This window comes from Mizuhopecten yessoensis, unplaced genomic scaffold (assembly GCF_002113885.1).
Source record: "Mizuhopecten yessoensis strain PY_sf001 unplaced genomic scaffold, ASM211388v2 scaffold716357, whole genome shotgun sequence".
NCBI lineage: Eukaryota > Metazoa > Mollusca > Bivalvia > Pectinida > Pectinidae > Mizuhopecten > Mizuhopecten yessoensis.
Window position 1 is genome coordinate 375,011 of NW_018480076.1, and position 18,382 is coordinate 393,392.

Genomic DNA, 18,382 nt, shown 5'->3' on the forward strand with positions numbered 1-18,382 from the left:
ATAGAACTATACAGGACAAAATACTGGTCAAAAAATTACTATCTTACAACCCATTTCGAGTGCGTGACGTCACAATGGGTCACCAATGAGGTGACATCACGAAATCGGGAAACAGCAAATGTTGAAAAAAATAGTGGTGAAATTGTAAGCTGTAGAACTATATAAACAGATGGATTTATTAATATTTACAAACAATGCTTTGGAGAAATGGTTTATAATTTATATCAATGTCCTATTTGTTTTCTTTCCAAAAATATAAGGGAAATAGTTGTTTTTTTTCTTTCAAAATGGTAGCCAGTCAAAACGAAATGATTAGATAGGGAAATCTTACCCTCGGGATTTTCGAATTCGGTAAAAGCCCTCGGCAAGCCTAGGGCTACGAATTCTTTGATGGAAAATCCTTATCTTACAACCCCTAGACATGACGGAGTCTTATAAAGTTTAGTATGAAATATCCTGTGATGCGTCGGCTTAAACTCCACAAGCCAATATGTGTCTACAGTAGAAAAACACGTGTATTGGAATATATCGATCTAAAAGAAATTGTGATATGAGCATGAACCATTTGTGAAATGTATTCTTGCTAAACAGTGATTGACGGATGACATCATTTCCGTCATGTAGGCAAGGATTTGTGTCGACAGAACGATGGCGACCCGGGCCCGTATCGTTCCCATCAGTGATACCTGCATAACGACGAGACGATCTCGCATTCTCTATTTAGCTGTGAAAAGGCGCCCGGTATGTCCGAGGTGAATACGTTTGTTTCTTCTTTGGGACAGAAACAGATGCTTCAGTCTCTTTAGTACGTCTACACAAACGGTAAATCAATCAACGAACAGATACAGTATATAAGTTGCTGACGTGTTAAATAGAACAAAGAGAGCGCCGCAAGTGCAAAACACCACAAGGAAAGTACTAATATTGCTCAAGGGGATCAATAATTAGATATATCCAAAATAACAAATGTAATTTATTGATATATTAATGTTACGGAATCAATATTCGGTATTCAACTGACAATCAGTTCCAGATTTTAAGCAGTCGTACAATAAGTAGCTTATAGACACAAACAATATGTTTTCTTGAATTTAAATTTTGAAGAATAATTTTGCCTCACTCGTTATGGTTTAAAAAAAAATCATTTGTTTCTTGCGTATTCTGCATAAGTATCTAACTTAAGTGTTTAAAAGACCTGTTTGCCATGTAGAACGTATATTCACCAATATGCGTACTCCACCAATAAGATAAAGAAGAACCTATTGTTGTGAAAGAGTGGCTGTGTCCTTTACCACTGTTTCAACAAAACTGTATCCGATCTAGACGTGAGGACATGCCAAACGCACATTGCTTTATTCAATGCAACAGGAAATCGCCTTGTAAGGTTGGAGGGCATAGCTATGCATACTAAACGGCCATTAGGTGTCGCCTGTTACTACAGACAAAGACACAGACTAGGTACCGGTGTTTGTGAGTGGCTGCGGCGGGACTATATGTACTGTACGTCAGACGGAGCATCGCGTCAGAGGCAATCCAGTTATTCTACAAATTAGAAAAGGAACTCTTACATAACAAATAATGAAACAACTCCATTTGCATTGATATTGCACATTAGACTTGTATTACGTAATAGTGCAATGCAAATCGAACAAAGCTGTGTCTACAAATAACAGTCAGTTTTTGATAGCATCATATCAACATTATCCTGCTTAATAAACATACAGTAAGATCATATGCCACCTGACATATTAAATCCGTTATTTGTGGAAGACAATTCTTCCGTATAACTTCATTCTAAAACACCATATAAACGTTATAAAGATATGCCAATAAATTATATTAATATAGTACAAAATGACAAGCGTCATTATGACCACCACAAATATACAAACATAATACATGTAGGGCTATCAATAGTATACAATCATAACGGAATGATCGTGCCATAAAAAACCCCGTAATATTTGGTTTTCCTGTCATACAAACATAGCATAGGGCTGTCAATATCATACAAACTTAACAATTGGCTATGCATATCAAGCAAATATAGCATAGGGCTATCAGTATCAAGTATCAGATGTAAAAATTGGGTATTCATATCAAAGAAACATATCAGAAGGTTATCAGTTAATATTAAGTAGCATTGGGTTATACATATCAAGCAAATATAGCATAGGGCTACTAGTAGCATACAAGTCTAACATGGGGTTTTTCATATTACAGAAATATAGGTGTACATCCTCTATACAGCACATGACGTCAGTGTTGATTGATTATTTTCTGTCCAACAAAACGCCTTCTGAAACTAAGCTGAGTAGACTCAGAACCTTACATGGAGGAAGTGTTTAATCAAGTTGAGAATAAATTTGTTGACTTTCACTGGCCGTACAAAAACTTCGCTCAACTTACTCATTTTTAAAGATAATAACCTGGCAGCGGGCACGATACATACTATTTATTTCTTATCATTTATCGAATATTGACGATAAGTCAATAAATTATAAAGCGTAAATATTCTTTCCTAAATAAAAATGTACATGCAGGTTAAACAGGCAAAAACAGACAACTGCAAATATGGTAAAAACGCGCAGCTTTTAGTGCATCAAGTGACAAATATTCGCACGCGCAAAAAAACGCTTAATAAAAAAGCGGTATCTAGGTCATCATGCATAATATATAAGCATTGAAAGGTTTTTGTATGGCATTGATGATCTTTGTGAATAACAACGCTTTGCAAAAACAGTTCAGTACTTATATTTACGTTTTCTCTGCCTTTTATGGATTTGTTTTTAACTTACAAGTTATATTTATAAATTAAAATCGCCGCCTTATCGACAGTTCACACAAATTTGTTCAATGGCTGGAACAGCGTGTTGTCGCGTGCTGATTGGCAAACAAAGTAGTACTTTGAAAATCTAACAAACACCTTGCCTCGAGGCACAAGGGAGTTACTTTTGGAAGTTGAATGAGTAGTTAGAAATGTTCAATTTTTGCGAAGAATCCAGGCGTTAATGTATTAAACAATTGTTGATTGCATGGAAACCTGGATACAATTAATGGTTGATACAACGTCCTCGTTATTTGACATGTCGTCAGAAACTAGTAACGTTTGAAGTGTGTGACCTTGCGACAGAGCGTAGGACAAAGCTGATTGTAACTCAGGCTGAGTTAAACAGGAGAGTGTGCCACTCAGTGCTTCAAATAAACAACTTCCCGATTTTTTTCGTCGTCCGATTTTTTGTGGAGGGTTAATAGATGTATATAATTTGTGATTCAAGTGGTTTTGTCTTTGTTGCAGTTAATTATAGGTTAAACCGTAGTTTGATTAGTCTATTTGTTATGTTGTCTCGGTCCTGTTATATAACCGGAGTGAGGATTCGCTTTTGTGCTTAGACATGAACATGATATGCCTTGTCTCTTTTGATCATTCAAACATTGTACGATTTTGGATGAGCTCTGATTCGTGTCAGTGTATTGGTTCAACATCAATGTCTAACAATTTAATATTTGTTAAAGCTTCATTCCCGCTAGATGACGATTCATCACCGAAAAGTGGGACAAATCCAAACAAGAAGTGAGAAGATCGTTTGGTTCTGTCATGATAAGATCAGTGCAGTGTAACAAACGATATTTCTGATAAATTGTATGAGTTTTATAATTGTTTCCGTTGGTTATTTCAACCGATGTGCTTTTTGTACGATATTGCAGTCCTTTCGTCTTTTTTGTTTGTTGTTTTAGATAATTTCTCGGTTTTTTTGGTGTTTTTTTTACAAATTTATAATTACTTTGTCGAGTCTTATTATGCCCAGCGATATGTCAGCAGCCGTCATGCATGTTTACATTGGAAATTTTAGTTCCGGTCTGTGTTATATTAATACGCTAAGAATTGTGTCTCGCGGAGCATGGCATTTAAAGTCCCATCAACGACACAGCTTAAATAGATTATATAGTGATAACGCCGTGCAAATGTAAACATACGCCTATGAACATTGTAAATACGAAAACACACTAACATTTCACCTGGTAGAGTAGATATGATCAATATATGTTTGTATATTATGGTACAAAATATAAGTTGGGATTCGAATATGCTGGAATAATAAGTGACTCAACGCCACTCCGGCCTCAGTTAATTATTTTTCCAATATTTTCTCACCCTCGTTATATATGCCACCTTAATACACCCACATGCGTTGATAGTTTCTAAATTACGTATCAACTCTCCACCGGTTAACTTTCCGCAACGAGTTGTATGGTCTGTATATGATGTGAGGAATAAAAAAAAAAAAAAAAAAAAAAAAATTTTTTTTTTTTAANATTTATAGCAGATTTAAAAATGACTTCTTGTCATATGAGATCGACAAAAATGTAAATTAACTATAACTCGACTACCAACAATGTATGTATATATGCATATAGCCCGTCGCTCAGCTCGATTTCAACAGACTGGGGGTACTTACGTTACAGGAGAATAGTTTAACATAACTAGTCATAGCCATGGGTCATTTGGGACTCTAATGTATAAAACACTGACAATTCCGAACCCAAACTATAAAGCTACTTTCGAAAACAGGACCACATTAAGAAGAAAATACGGCTTAATTTTCAACTAGAGAATATCAAGCTCCCTTTATAGTAACCTAATAGAATATTTTTTACATATTTATGTGCAGTATGAGACGTCCAATCCAGTCCATGGCCAGTCACTGTTTAAGTTTCTAATAGAATACGATGTTATTTGCGCGGTCTGGCCGTAGTTGTGTGTAATTGCCCCCGGCGGGATTTGTGGCAATGCACATTTATAAAGAAATGTTTTGAACTACAGACCCGTCAACCTTCGCGAAAAGAAATTTGCAATCCACTTCTATCCATTTGGTTTAAACCTGTTACATATAAAGATAGAAAAATGGATTAAAATGTCCGTAAACCGATCAGGGGTCAAACAAGGGCAGTGTCCATGACCTTCAAACGACCCCGGAAAGGCATCGAACCGACAACACAAGATAAGATTTATTTAAAGTCGGTTGGCATTGTAAAACAAATAACATAAGCTCTATAGAACTTTTGACCTTCATACATATTACATACAAAGACATTTACACTTGGACAATTTTGATATGTCAACATTTAGGAATTACAAATATTTAATGAGATAAAACACTTCGGATTTCGAGCGTATATCAGTTACACACATTTTACACATTGAAGGTATAACCATAAATCTAACACATTTTAAAACTCATCAGATTTCATGTAATACATTCAACAAATTAGCACTGATCTGATCAAATACATTTCAAATTGAAATCGACAGGAAAGTGTGTAGAAGTGCGGGTGATGGAGTTGAGGTTTCATTTGCAGGCTGAGCATTTGCATTGTGTACCGTTCCAGGAGGATATTAAAGATTTGAAGTGAGTGAAGTTATTATTAGACATTTCCCCATTTTTCTTGAATTCTAGATATATTTCGAAGCGCTATAGAAACGAGTTCTGATTCTTTTGACCTTTGAGTAATATCGTTATTGGACGAGGTGGCCATATGCAGCAAATCTTGTGTTGCATTTTGCACCAGCTTACTAAATGTCAAATAGATGCTTCCTAATTTTGCTAAATTTTCAAAAAGGCGCTTCCTTGCTTCCTGTTTCCAGAGATGCCTAGACCAGATACTGTGTGCTCTTGGAAGTGTTGATATGAACCCATTGCAGCGCAGAATCGATAAATCAGTCTTTGGTAGCTACACGATGGTATTGACAAACTAATATGTGTAAGGTTGAAACTAATCAATAAAGATATCAATAAAATTGTAGCTTTTTTCAAAACTCGTGTTTGTAGATTTTACTTCCGAATACGGCCTTTTCGTCCATTTAGGACTCCTCAGTGTCAACGTTAACACTGAAAACTTCACATATCATTTACATGATTTGCACTGAAAAGGAAACCTATCGACACCAAATGTACTGATAAAGCTTTTCTGTTTTACAAAAATCAGTGATATGTGAAAAACAGGTGGCGAAAAAAACAGTTGGATCCTTCTCGTCTTGGAGGCAATAGTATCGAACTAAAACAAACTTCGGTAAACTGAATCATCGAAACAATTGATATAAATAGAAAGGTTTCAGCTAATCCACAACAACAGAACAATGCCGTCTCAATTCTGAAACAACTCCTTCGAATCGGCGTTAATTTTGAGTATCTTAAGCGCCGCCGCGTGTAAAGTTTCCATGTGGTAATTGTCTGACCAATTGATCTCGTGGACTTGTTTTTAAAAGAATATTTTTGCAAGACAATTGAGATATAGCTATAAGTACATGTTACTTTCCCTGTCGAGTAATTGCAGGATCCCCGTACCACTGCCAAAAACTGTAATTACGTGTTGGAAACTGTATTTCCTGGATAACTTCAGCTCTGATAAATCATATATGAAAATAAGAACTTACCTAACGGCACAAGACCGGAATTTAAACCATGACCTTTATATTGTTATACTATTGCTCTAACCGACTGAGCTACCAAGTCAACGAAGCGGTCTTGTCCAACTTCGCTACAGGTACATGTATTCTGTATATACGAAAAGTCACAGTGATGTGGGACAAGGATCATTAAGTATATACATGCAACTTCATAAATATGTGTTGTTCGTAAGTAATCTCTATTTAGAAGTTTTATAAGTGTCTTCTTCCGCTTATATTTGGTAATCTAGGAGAAAAAAAATATCTTTTGAATAATTGTCTTTTTATAATATTTTTTTCTATCACTTTTTACTGATTCTCCTCGTAAGAGAAAAACATTAAGTACGAATAATTAAATTGTATTCAATGTTCATTAAACAATTCAACAATTACCAAACATAAAACATAATATTGAATTTTCCGTTTTATCTAACATCAAATATTGCTATATAAAGTGAAATGATTGGGAAAACAACGACCAAAGATGAGAGGGTTTTACACCAGTTCCATTGTCTTGTTATTGTACTTTATGATGAGAAAGTATTAAAGATGGCATAAACAGGATACTATGGGTGTATAATTTGATAAAGAGATGACAATTTTGTGCAGACATTTATGACTCAAATTAGGCTCAACGCCAGCTTAGTTGTGATAGGGTGTAAAGATCCCTCCAGTGTATCTCCTGTGTTGTCCACGGTACAATAAACGAGCGCCGACGGACTTACTCGACAAGTCGTATCATGGATGACATTTGGACATGTAATATAAATAACGACGTACGCTACAACAATAGTAGACTCCTTCTCCCTGAATAGTCGTTAGAACAGCGGGTTTTTACAGCTGCTAAAGCGCATGTCTCGTTTCGTACACACATTTAAGGGCTTTTACCTGCTACGAATGGCGTTGAGGAAGTCCCTGACGACCAATACACAAATTGGCTCTGCCTTTGATGTGAATGAAATATGTCTGTCAAGCCTCTTCAGTTGAACAGGAGTGATTCCAACCTTCAGTGTGAGATATATTGGTGCTTTGGTTTGATACCTAGGGAAGATACACTCCAGTATATACCTGGCCCACACAATAGCAATTAAAGTGATGACGAAATTAACAGATTAGTTTATTTATTAAACAAGACTTTGTTATACTTACTTAGCTTTGGAAAATAATTTTAACATTTTCTGTTATTCCTTCTCCTCCTAGTTATTTTTTAAATAATACAACAAGAGAATACAAAAACGTCAAAAAAATATAATTTGAAGTCAACATTGATGAAACTGAAGCAAGATATGAAGGAAGGAACGGTTTACATGAAGACTATTGAACGGGTACAAGGAGAATAATACCAGTTGTCCTGGAGAGAAATAGCATATTTGCTAATGAGATCAGGATTGTGACCATTACAATTTTCCGAAATATTAATCAACCTGCATCAGCAGTCGACATCTATCACGGGAATCATGGTATTCGAGATAAGCTTTTAAATACCGAATCAAGTGCAACAATGTTTGACAATGTGAACATTTTGTACAGCGGTAACCGTAGTTTGTTTGTATGGGGAAGGGGGTGGTGGTACTTTTTTATGTGTGGATGCATTTTAGTTACTGCGAAATAACGATCATGTGTACTGTTTGTCTTTAAACACATTTTAATTGATAACAAATATTATTTTACATCAGATGAAACAATTAATTAATTTTAAGCATTCTCAATCAATCACCAAAGTGTATATTTCGCGTTACTCGGCTGTAGTGGATATATATAAATATCTCGTTTTTGTGCATTGCCACGCAATATCGACTTCATTAAATATCTTTATTAGGACGCGATGGAAATAACCTCTCTAGAGCCAACGATAACTCTGCTTAAGCATTTACTCCCAAATATAACGTAACGCGCCTTTATACCGGATTAACGTGGTTCCATTCAATCCCTCTTTCAGAATGTATTTCTCACATACACTTTGGTTTAAGCGGTAGACGGCGTTGCCGTGACTGCGTTGCAGCCTGTGGGCTATTATCGGGGTAGACACATCATTACGATAGCTGATGCACTACTGTATATATGACTCATAAATCAAGATGGCGCTGGAGAACGAAAATATAATTGCTTACGAAGTGTGACTTGAAGAATGGCATTCATTTGAATCGAAATCATCCTTAATCACTCGTTCAAGATGAGTTGGTCTTGCTCCAAACCAATCTCTGTTTTTGTCCTAGTGACGTCGTTTTCGTGTGGCAGTAATTGTGTGCTCCCGTACAGCGTGTATTCGTTTTCCTCATATGCAATTTGTGTTGATGATTATCATTACAGATTCGTTATGTCAGTTTTTAATTTATTCGAGATCAATTCTAACAGAATCACAGCGACACAATACGATACATTCCGGAGCATTGTCAAGTTTGCATTATGTGATCATATTCATGAGCATTAGGAAAAAAATCCAGTCTATGCATTCTTTGTCCAACCGCTAAAGCAGTCAAGCATCTATCTGACTCTGATGATTGCCGGTATACTTTGCCTTTCCATGCCCCGAGGGTCGGCCACTTCATGAATACAAACAGGATTATTTGCACAAAAAAAAGTTCAATCGGAAAATTCCATTATATCGGAATCCATGTTTTATTCTCCTATAAAGACATCAGCTCAATGTGTTTTTTAAACATACACGGACTGTGTCCTCGCTAAGATTATAACTAAGACCTGCATTGTTTTCACGAGAATGTCGTGGCTGCGATATAAAAGTATGTAAATTGTTAAATAATAACGGTATCCGTAGAGTTACCCAGTGTTTAGCTTGCGGAATGTTTGATGACGGGGTGGAGATCATCCCAACATATCACGGAATAAACAGCACGTAAAATAACCATTTACCACAAAGTGAATACATGAATATGTTTCAGGACGTATCTTTAGGACACAGTCAGATTATATATCTGATAAACATCGCGTTGCCCACCGTACCGTATACATAGACATGCTTGCGCAAGACTGATAAAGGCAGACACAGAGGTTTTGTTAAGGTTCATTATTTGGAAACGGTGATTTATTTTCTGTAATCAAACAAAGAACTAGTGAATTGGAAGAAAACATTTGTCACGTTACAACTACCGATTTGTGTATTGCAAATTACATTCCGATACCCACGATCAATCGGAATCAGCAAAACGTTTATACCACTTGAGCCATCGCCCTTAGATACATTGACAGCGAACGGCAATGGTTGATTGCTGATTGTTCCGTTGGCTTTGGGAGATGGTATACATATGTAGGACGCGTGAAGGCGAATTGGCCGTTTCCAGTGGCAAATGTTTCTTGTTGTATTACAAAAGAAGTAGAATTCGGTAATTGCAATTCGTATTCAAATAGTATGTGTGTCATTAATTGAATGTGGATACATTCAGATATACATGTATAGCAAACATATGTATTTAGATATGTGGTTTTCCGTTGCCTAAACATTGATTATGTTTAGTTGAAAAGATAGGATGTAAACCATTGGGAAAGGTCGTTTTGACACATAAAGCTTCACGGTATCACATTACAACGATGTGAAAAAAGCGTCATAACAAAATAGCGGAGACGATGTGTTTATTGGTCAGGGAGATCCCGGTAAACAGCATGTCATGTATTGTAGGAGCTTGTTCTCTTTTTAAGTATAATGCTTCGTATGTTAAACCTTCATATTGATAAATAATTGGTACAATAAAAAAAAATCTCAAACATAAAATGATAATGTAGTTTAAGTAAGAATAAGATCACTTTACATAAAAAAAAAATCAAAATCAGGTAAAGATCAAATTTTGATCACCAATAAGGCACGTAATAAAATACTCTTTATATTTAGGTGAGGATCAATGTGTCACTTTGTATAACAAGAATATTCTAGCACTACGTACCATAGCATATAACGCATATATCTACAGTACACAGGAATAGTAATACCAATAGACGTCAATAGCTTATTCATTAAACCATAGAAGGCACCAGTAAGTTGCACTTTAGTTCCAATGTATGTACAGACATATGCGACTGATATCTAGTGTCCTCTGGTGTAACACATGTAGCTCGGTAAGGTAAGGCACTTCCATTAGCGAAACTTTCCATTCAAACTGAAGTACGAAGCAGAGTCGGCGAGACGATACAACGATGTATGGTAAGTAGGGAGAGGAGGGTCACAGCAGGATTACGTCGCGGAAAATCCGCGTTTCCTAATCTACCTCCCTTAATGATAGCCTTATTGATTCCAGACAAACACAAGGTGCGTTCGATACGATCAACGACATTATTGGAATATCAGTGGCGTACTCATCCTATCACTTTCACATAGACATCCCCAATTTAGCATCTAATATCGACCTAACATGGTAAAAACTGATAACGAAGGTGAGTTCAGACTCACTACATTCATATTAGATTGGTATCTTTTTTTTCAAACATACTGTCATTAATATAGAAACAACTTTGTATTTACTCAGTGGTTTTTGTATTTTACTTTCATTATTTATGTAGACACACAGTTATACATATACATAAAAAAACACACACACACATTTACACAAAATTAATTATAATTTCATTCGCTTGACTTTTTCTCCTTTTGGAATGCATGCCGATAAGGGGCGCTGATGTAGTTTTTTTTGCACGTGTATGTGCCTATTGTTATCATTCGGAGCAAGCTCGTTAACATGTCTACGCGATGTTTTCTAATATGTAATTTCCTACTGTTTTGGAAGTGATTTTTCAACAAATTTATCCTAACAAAGTAATCTTGAGTAATGGACGATGTCTGTTGTACATGGTTCGTTCTAGCAGGTTTATTGTGATAATTTGTGGAGAATAGGTGTAATAAACTCGGGCCGCGGCGTGGTTGCGCCGATGTTACTCCGCGGCGTGGTCGCGCCGGTGCAATTGATATGATGCATTGACGAATTTGTTGTTAATAGGCACAAATAGTATCATAGAGAAAGTTATACATGTAATACGTTCGATCAATATTATTGCGTCGTATATAATACATCGTGGCATAAAATCTAGTAAAACACCATAGCTTGACAAGTTCACACATAATTAACTGTTGAATGGTTTAAAGAACAGTGCATATTTTGTTGGACTAGTGGGCCAAACAGCATCGCCAGCCGTCTGAACAGTTGACCCTTTCAACAAATGTACCGTGTTATCTTCGGAATTTCGAAAAGTGGCATTGATTTGATGACATCATTTTTGACATTTCAACCAATTAGAATTGCAAGCAGCATTAAGATCTTGGTCTGTATGTTTCTCGGGATGCCCACTTCCATAGTTCCTTATGGACTGCATATGTGACATATTATTTCCTCTAAAGACGACGCATTCGGCATTTGTGACGTCACCATCGGACAGGCTTCTCTAAAACTATTTAAGGATATATCCCAAGCTTGATTTCAAGAATTCATAACTCCCGGGCAGCGACCTCTTTAACCTTGTCTCGCAGCTGAATATCATACATCAGGTGACATGGAGCGTGCTGTGATGGATACCGTTATACAAATCATACAATCCACACGTACCAGTTCCATTGTTATTTCAATTAGTTGAACCTAAAAATAGCACGTTCTATACTTTATCTAAGAACAATAAAATTAATACCATGATGGTCAAATGATCACTTGGGGAACAGAGTCAGGGGGACATCCCCATCTCGTGCCGACAATATCTATGCATTTATCTGTATACTGCATACAAGGAAAGTTTCGCCGCGGATTAACTTCCGGCTTTTTCGCCCTTCAAACATTTTCATGACGGGAATAATAGTACACATCATACTATACCCTTTATTAAAAACAAAATGTGAAAAGCGAAACTTACACTGGACGAATATGGATTTCATCGGTGTGAAAAGCGAATATTTGCCTGATGTTCCTGGTAATCACTAAAACGTTGGTGCACAACTCAAGATCTCATCTATTGTTAAAAAAAATCATAGATTTAAAGGGATTTCCTCACTTCCCCTTCTTTTTAAACAGCATTTTAGACCGGTTAGTCTTCTCAGGTGTTTGTTCCCTAGCTTTACCGATCAGTCCAGGAAGGACGAAGCAGCTGATTGGTGCAGTGCTATCCATCTTTGGTATATTGAATCAATTACCAAACATTTTAAAAAAGCAATTAATTACATGTCTGTGTTTGACTTATGTTCATCTTTAATGAAACCCACCCCTCTTTTTAGTTCTTGCCCCTGTCTCACGAAGTTCATCAGTCCTTGGTCACGGTTTTTTCTGTGGCCACTATCAATTAGGAAGCCATTCTAAGTCCCCAAGACATGCACGTCGTAAACGCATTGTTCTGGCTATCTGACCTTAATGACCGTATAACACATCCAATTGGGTCAGCACCCGCCGATAATGGCTCACTTACTGAATCACGACAACGCTTCTCACTGACGCTCATTCGACAGAACACGTGTCCATATAATGTCTCTGATTTCATTTGTCACTGCTCAGAGGCTACATCTCCAAATAAAGAATAATCAATCTAGTGCTTGGCAAGTCCCTACAAAAGACAATGCGGTATTGTCGAGAAAATGATGTTCTAAAAATTCTGACATGAAATGTTGTTTGAACACCACTATACATTAAATTCATGATTGTGTCGGCAATGCTTTAACGACCCCCTTAAACGATTGTATGGTCACCCTAAATTTCAATCACATGATAAGTCCTATTAAATTATCCAAATTCGTCATTTGAATTCAGATATTTAATTTCGATATACTCAACTTGAACTTAAATTACTGAAATGATATTTAGCGGTTTCAATAAGGTCAATAATAAGGCACAAAGTACGATGTCTTAATAAAAATAGCTCACCGTAATTATAGCCTGTCAGTCTTTTTTTAACCAACTGAACACGAAGAAATGTCATATTAACTAAGGTTACGTTATATACCTAGGTCATACGGGGCTTACTTTCTCTTTTGCCAGCTGTGGAGAAGGCCAACAGCTTCAAATCAAGATGACGGTGGGCATGTGAAACCAATAAATTCAAAGTAAAATTCCTAAATAATTTGTTTTAGCGGCTTGTGAAAAAGAACTTCAAAATGACGTACATTGACAAATGAAATTTAGAAAAAAATGCCATTTCGTAATATTTTGTGGTGATATAGATGAGCAAGCAATGTTAAAAATGTTGTCAATAGATAGTGTTATAATGTTTGGGGAGCATGTTTAGCATTTTTGTGAAAACACAATATGTTACGAAAGAACATTTTATATTAAGTTCATCACGGTCACATGGCCATTGTTTTTTCATTTGTATGCAGGTAAATTATGTTTCCGGAACATTTTACTGTGAGTATTGTGGTTTCACAAAGCAACAAACATCTTGATATGAACCCGGTATGCCTCTCCAAACCTCCATAGCTCGTAAATTAAAAATTAGGCTCCCATGACTTACGTATAAGACAAACCTTCGATAAAGTGTCATTTCGTAGCATTCAGTTTGGTAACACAACATATTAACATGTTTTAATGCCAGTGGACTTTTTTATAAGGACATCGACCTTGATGTCTTATTACAGACCAAGTTGACGTCGCTTTGTACCATATTAATAACTAAAATAAACAATCAATACATCCGAAATAAATAGCTTCATTCCAATGTTTAATCGAGGGCTTTATAAAAGATCAATTTTGAAGTAATTTCCTGCAGTGTTTTGTCAATCTAACTGTGCGGTTTTCCAAAGCCGCAATTGCCTTGTACATATATGCAAGGCCTTTTTCCCTTTACTTCGATGATTGTGTTGTAGTGTTATTGTAATTTGAATATAATATAACCTTACCTTCTTTGTACAATTCTCAATAGTTTTAATTGAGCTGAAATATCTACATTTTCATTTTTTTTGTATTGATAATCTATGTGCACAATTTCAACAAATAAGAATCAAACATTACCATAAGTATAACACAACTTGAGTTGTCCGTTTAATCTTCATATGGGGAAGAAAAGAACAAAGCGTATGTCTCTCTTCGTTGAATATAGACATATCTACCTTAAACTCTCGCTACATATTCGGGTTTTTCCCCATTTTTTATGCATTGATTAGGTGTTAAAAAATGTATGTTGGTGTTGTTATGTAGTTTATACCATACACTATCATTATATTTGCCAAAAAGCAATGAAAATATACACAAAAATAAAGCATAAATGGATAAGGCGAAATCACAAATAATAATACTATTCTAATGCAGAAGCAGCGTTATGCATGGTCCCATCTTGTACTCATTAATGTATAAGAAATAATGTATGGATAACAAAGGAACAATACAAAAAATATTAAAATCGAAATATGTTTAAAATATTAACACATTTAATGTCTTTGGTGACGTATGTAACTCCAGTTTTGGTTCTCCTATGTCTGCTAGAGTCTAGTTAATGTGCCATAATCGACCATACGACTTACCAGATGTGGGAAGACAAACTGGGTTAAACAAACGGAAAGAAATTAACCATCTGCTACCAGTGGGTCAGGCTGGTATAAATCACAGCTCTTGATTGCCAGTGGGGAATAATGTGTTCTGTTAAGATGGCTATGTATGTAGTCCAAGCTAGTGAACTTCTGTTTGACATAGCCAAAGTCAACCAATTCTCTCGTTTCGTCCAGACATTTCCCATAAAAATTTCAGAATGAATCAATGATAAATATCTAAGATTGAAATGTCAGCACATAACGATTCGACTTCAAGGAGAAATTGTCAGACAAAGCATAGGTCTCGCAGCTGCCCATGGCGAACGGACGTTTCCGTTGTGTCGAGTTTAGAAAACCGGAATATCTGCATATTTGATAAACTCCTTACTGTGTATAGACATTGGAAAGTATTGATTGTGTATGATATAGAAATATCTTATGACAGAAAAAGATAAATGTAAATTTAGAACCGAAATCCTATTGTGCTTACTATTATTTTTGTCTTGCCTCATTTATAAATACAAATTGTGTTAGAAGCCTATATAGCCACGATGCCTAAAATAAGGTGCCCGCGCTTCTTTCCTTCACACAGAATTAATCGAGGCCGATAACTGCTCACTGTGTTCTGTATTGGACATCGAGTAGCGTGTGGCACTAGTACGCTAAACTAGCATCTAAGTTAAACAATAAATAGTCGGCAATTCTAGCACATTTAACAACACCAAGTGATTTATTTGCTTTAGACATTTAACTAACCGGAAATTAAAAAAAAAAAAAAAAAAAAAAAAAAAAAAAAAAAAACGAATAACAGAAATCGACAACTATTTTTTTGATTAAATAATATCATAATATTAAAGTGAACTTAAAAGTAAGAAGTATGGTCACTGCACCACGTATTGTATAATTATTTCTTAAACTTGTGGAAAACCTTATTTTCTTTCTTAAGTCTTTAAGATATATTTACAAGTGGTTCTGGTAAAATGATCTAAAAATAATTTAGCAAATAATATATTAAACTTGAGACAACCTGCTGAAAACCTTTTCCATCAAACATTCAAGTATTCAAGTAATAGTAACTGTCATGGATCAAACAACAATCAATTTGCTCAATAATTTACGAATTGAAAAATGACATGGTGAAGTGCACTTTGTGAGGTTAGGCTCATTAATACAGCTGGTTGATACAAGCCTTGTCGCTAACATTAGTCGAGACATGACTGATATCTCAGATTCCACGTACAGTTGCATGCAGTTACAAATTACACAAAATTCGAAAAAGGAGTTCAAATCTTTACAGGGAAGAGCGATTTTTATTCGCGTTGATTGTTGAATTAACACCGTCACAAGACGTAATGAAACTTTTATAGTTCCTACCTTGTCGTGTTTCTCTAGAAATGATGGGATAGAAAATTGAAATCAAAGGTTTAAATTTCCTTCATGTTTTACTGAATCAATGAAGTCCATTAAAGCTGAAACATTTTATTTTGTGAAATTTCCAATTTCTATGGTGACAGGGTCGATACCGGAAGTGGGCTGTCTGTGCATGACAAGTTGTAATGGAAGTCTATTGGAAGAGATAGAGCGCGATTTTGTGACGATAACTAGCACGCTCTTGAAAACGATGAAGATAGCGACACATTAAAAAAAGTGGAGGAAATTTCACACCAGCATCGAGTAAAACACCTACATATGTATATATATATATGGGTCAAAGAAGTAATATAAACGGTAATCTCCCATATAACACTGGATCCTAATAGAGGTATGTCCGTAGGATACGAATTACTTGAAATAGTATATGGGGCAAAGAAGTGATTCCAACAGTGTGAACAAGTTTAGGTTGTCAAAGGGCCTGTTTCCAGTAATGTTAATTCTCCATAGGAGCCTGCCCCCGCATAATTTCTTATCTAGCTCAACTACTGTTTTTTTTCTTTTCCGAGGAATAATTTTACACCTTACCGACACCCAGATTTCATAATTTTAGTGAAAATGTATTTTTATAAAGTTGTCAATTTCAGCATCAAAGACATAAGTTCGTAAATAAAAGAAGGTTATCTCGAAATTGTAATTCGCAACATAGTACAAATTTCTTTTGATAAATATTTCCAAAACATCGTGTTTATTCATAAAACATAAAAAATTATGTTCTCGGATGAAAATGCACTTGCAGAGACACAATTATGAAGGAAAATGCCATAAAATTGCAATTTTCTCCCGTTATATAGTTTTGGATGCAAATTTCCATCAGAAAATCGGATAGAGCTTTACTTGTTTCATATGTGTACCAAAAATCAGCTAATTCCATGTGGTGGAACGTTCTCATATCGCCGCCTGAATGTGGTTGTAAATTGAAAGAAAAGGGGAAATGAGTAACAACCTTGTCTGAAACCCTATTATATAGCTTATTATATACAAACTTTTATATTGAATATCAGAGCGGATATTTTCATGACAGTTTTATGATGTGTAACGACTAAATAAACAGTATCGATATAAAGATTTACACTGAGGACACCCTGATACATGAATACTGTTCTATCTCAAGTTGTCCTCTTCTGAATTTTCTGATCGTGTGGCCTTGTACATTTATCCGTATCTTCTTGTCTTTGTCTATACGTTTACGGAATCATTGACTCGACGCTAGCTATTCTTGTCTCACTTTCCTTGTTTTATTGTCCCATCTCCAAAGCGTTGTGGCTCTGTCAGGGTTGGGACCCTGACTTGTCTCACTTTCTTTGTGCCTGCCGACCACGCCACATCGAATAGATAGATTATCCATATGAAATACTTTATTTTGTTCTAAGTAATCAATCAATTCTGCGCTTCTTGGAGGTATTGAATGTGATTTATTATATTGTCTTGTTATTTTGTGTAATTAGTTGTTCGTTATTTATCACACATTTTCGCATAATTGTACCAAACTACTAAGTATTAGCTGTTTACAGCAATCATCGGTGGCTTGCTATTTTGTTACTTTATCGACGCTTCATAAACCAATCGTTATTGTTTCAAGATGGAGGGTAAATGTGTTGGAGAAGGGTGTCAAGTATACTTCAAGAAACGTAGTGGCAATAAGAACAGAAGTGCACGCAATGTAAATAGTCCACAATATAAATGGCTCCTAGATACGCTGGTGCAACAAGGATTGATGTCAGCAAAGGAACAAGCACTTATTTGCCAGAAGTGCTACATGAAGTATCTTCGGAACAAAAATCAGCCTGAACCTGAACCCGAGCAGAACCAGGAAATAGAGGAAGAAGACGACTCCCCGTCCCATATCCTGCCGTTGCTGACCCTTCATGATCTTTTGAATGGATCATCTTCACACAAAAAATGCTGTCTCTGTCTTGTTACCTTTGCAAGAAATGGAACAAAATCATCAGTCTTACCAAAACGTGCAAGACATCACCTGATCTATTCACACAAACTGTGGTGTCCCACCTCATCCCGCGTCTGCTCCATTCACCTTATTGGTAACGACTTAGATCCGTCTA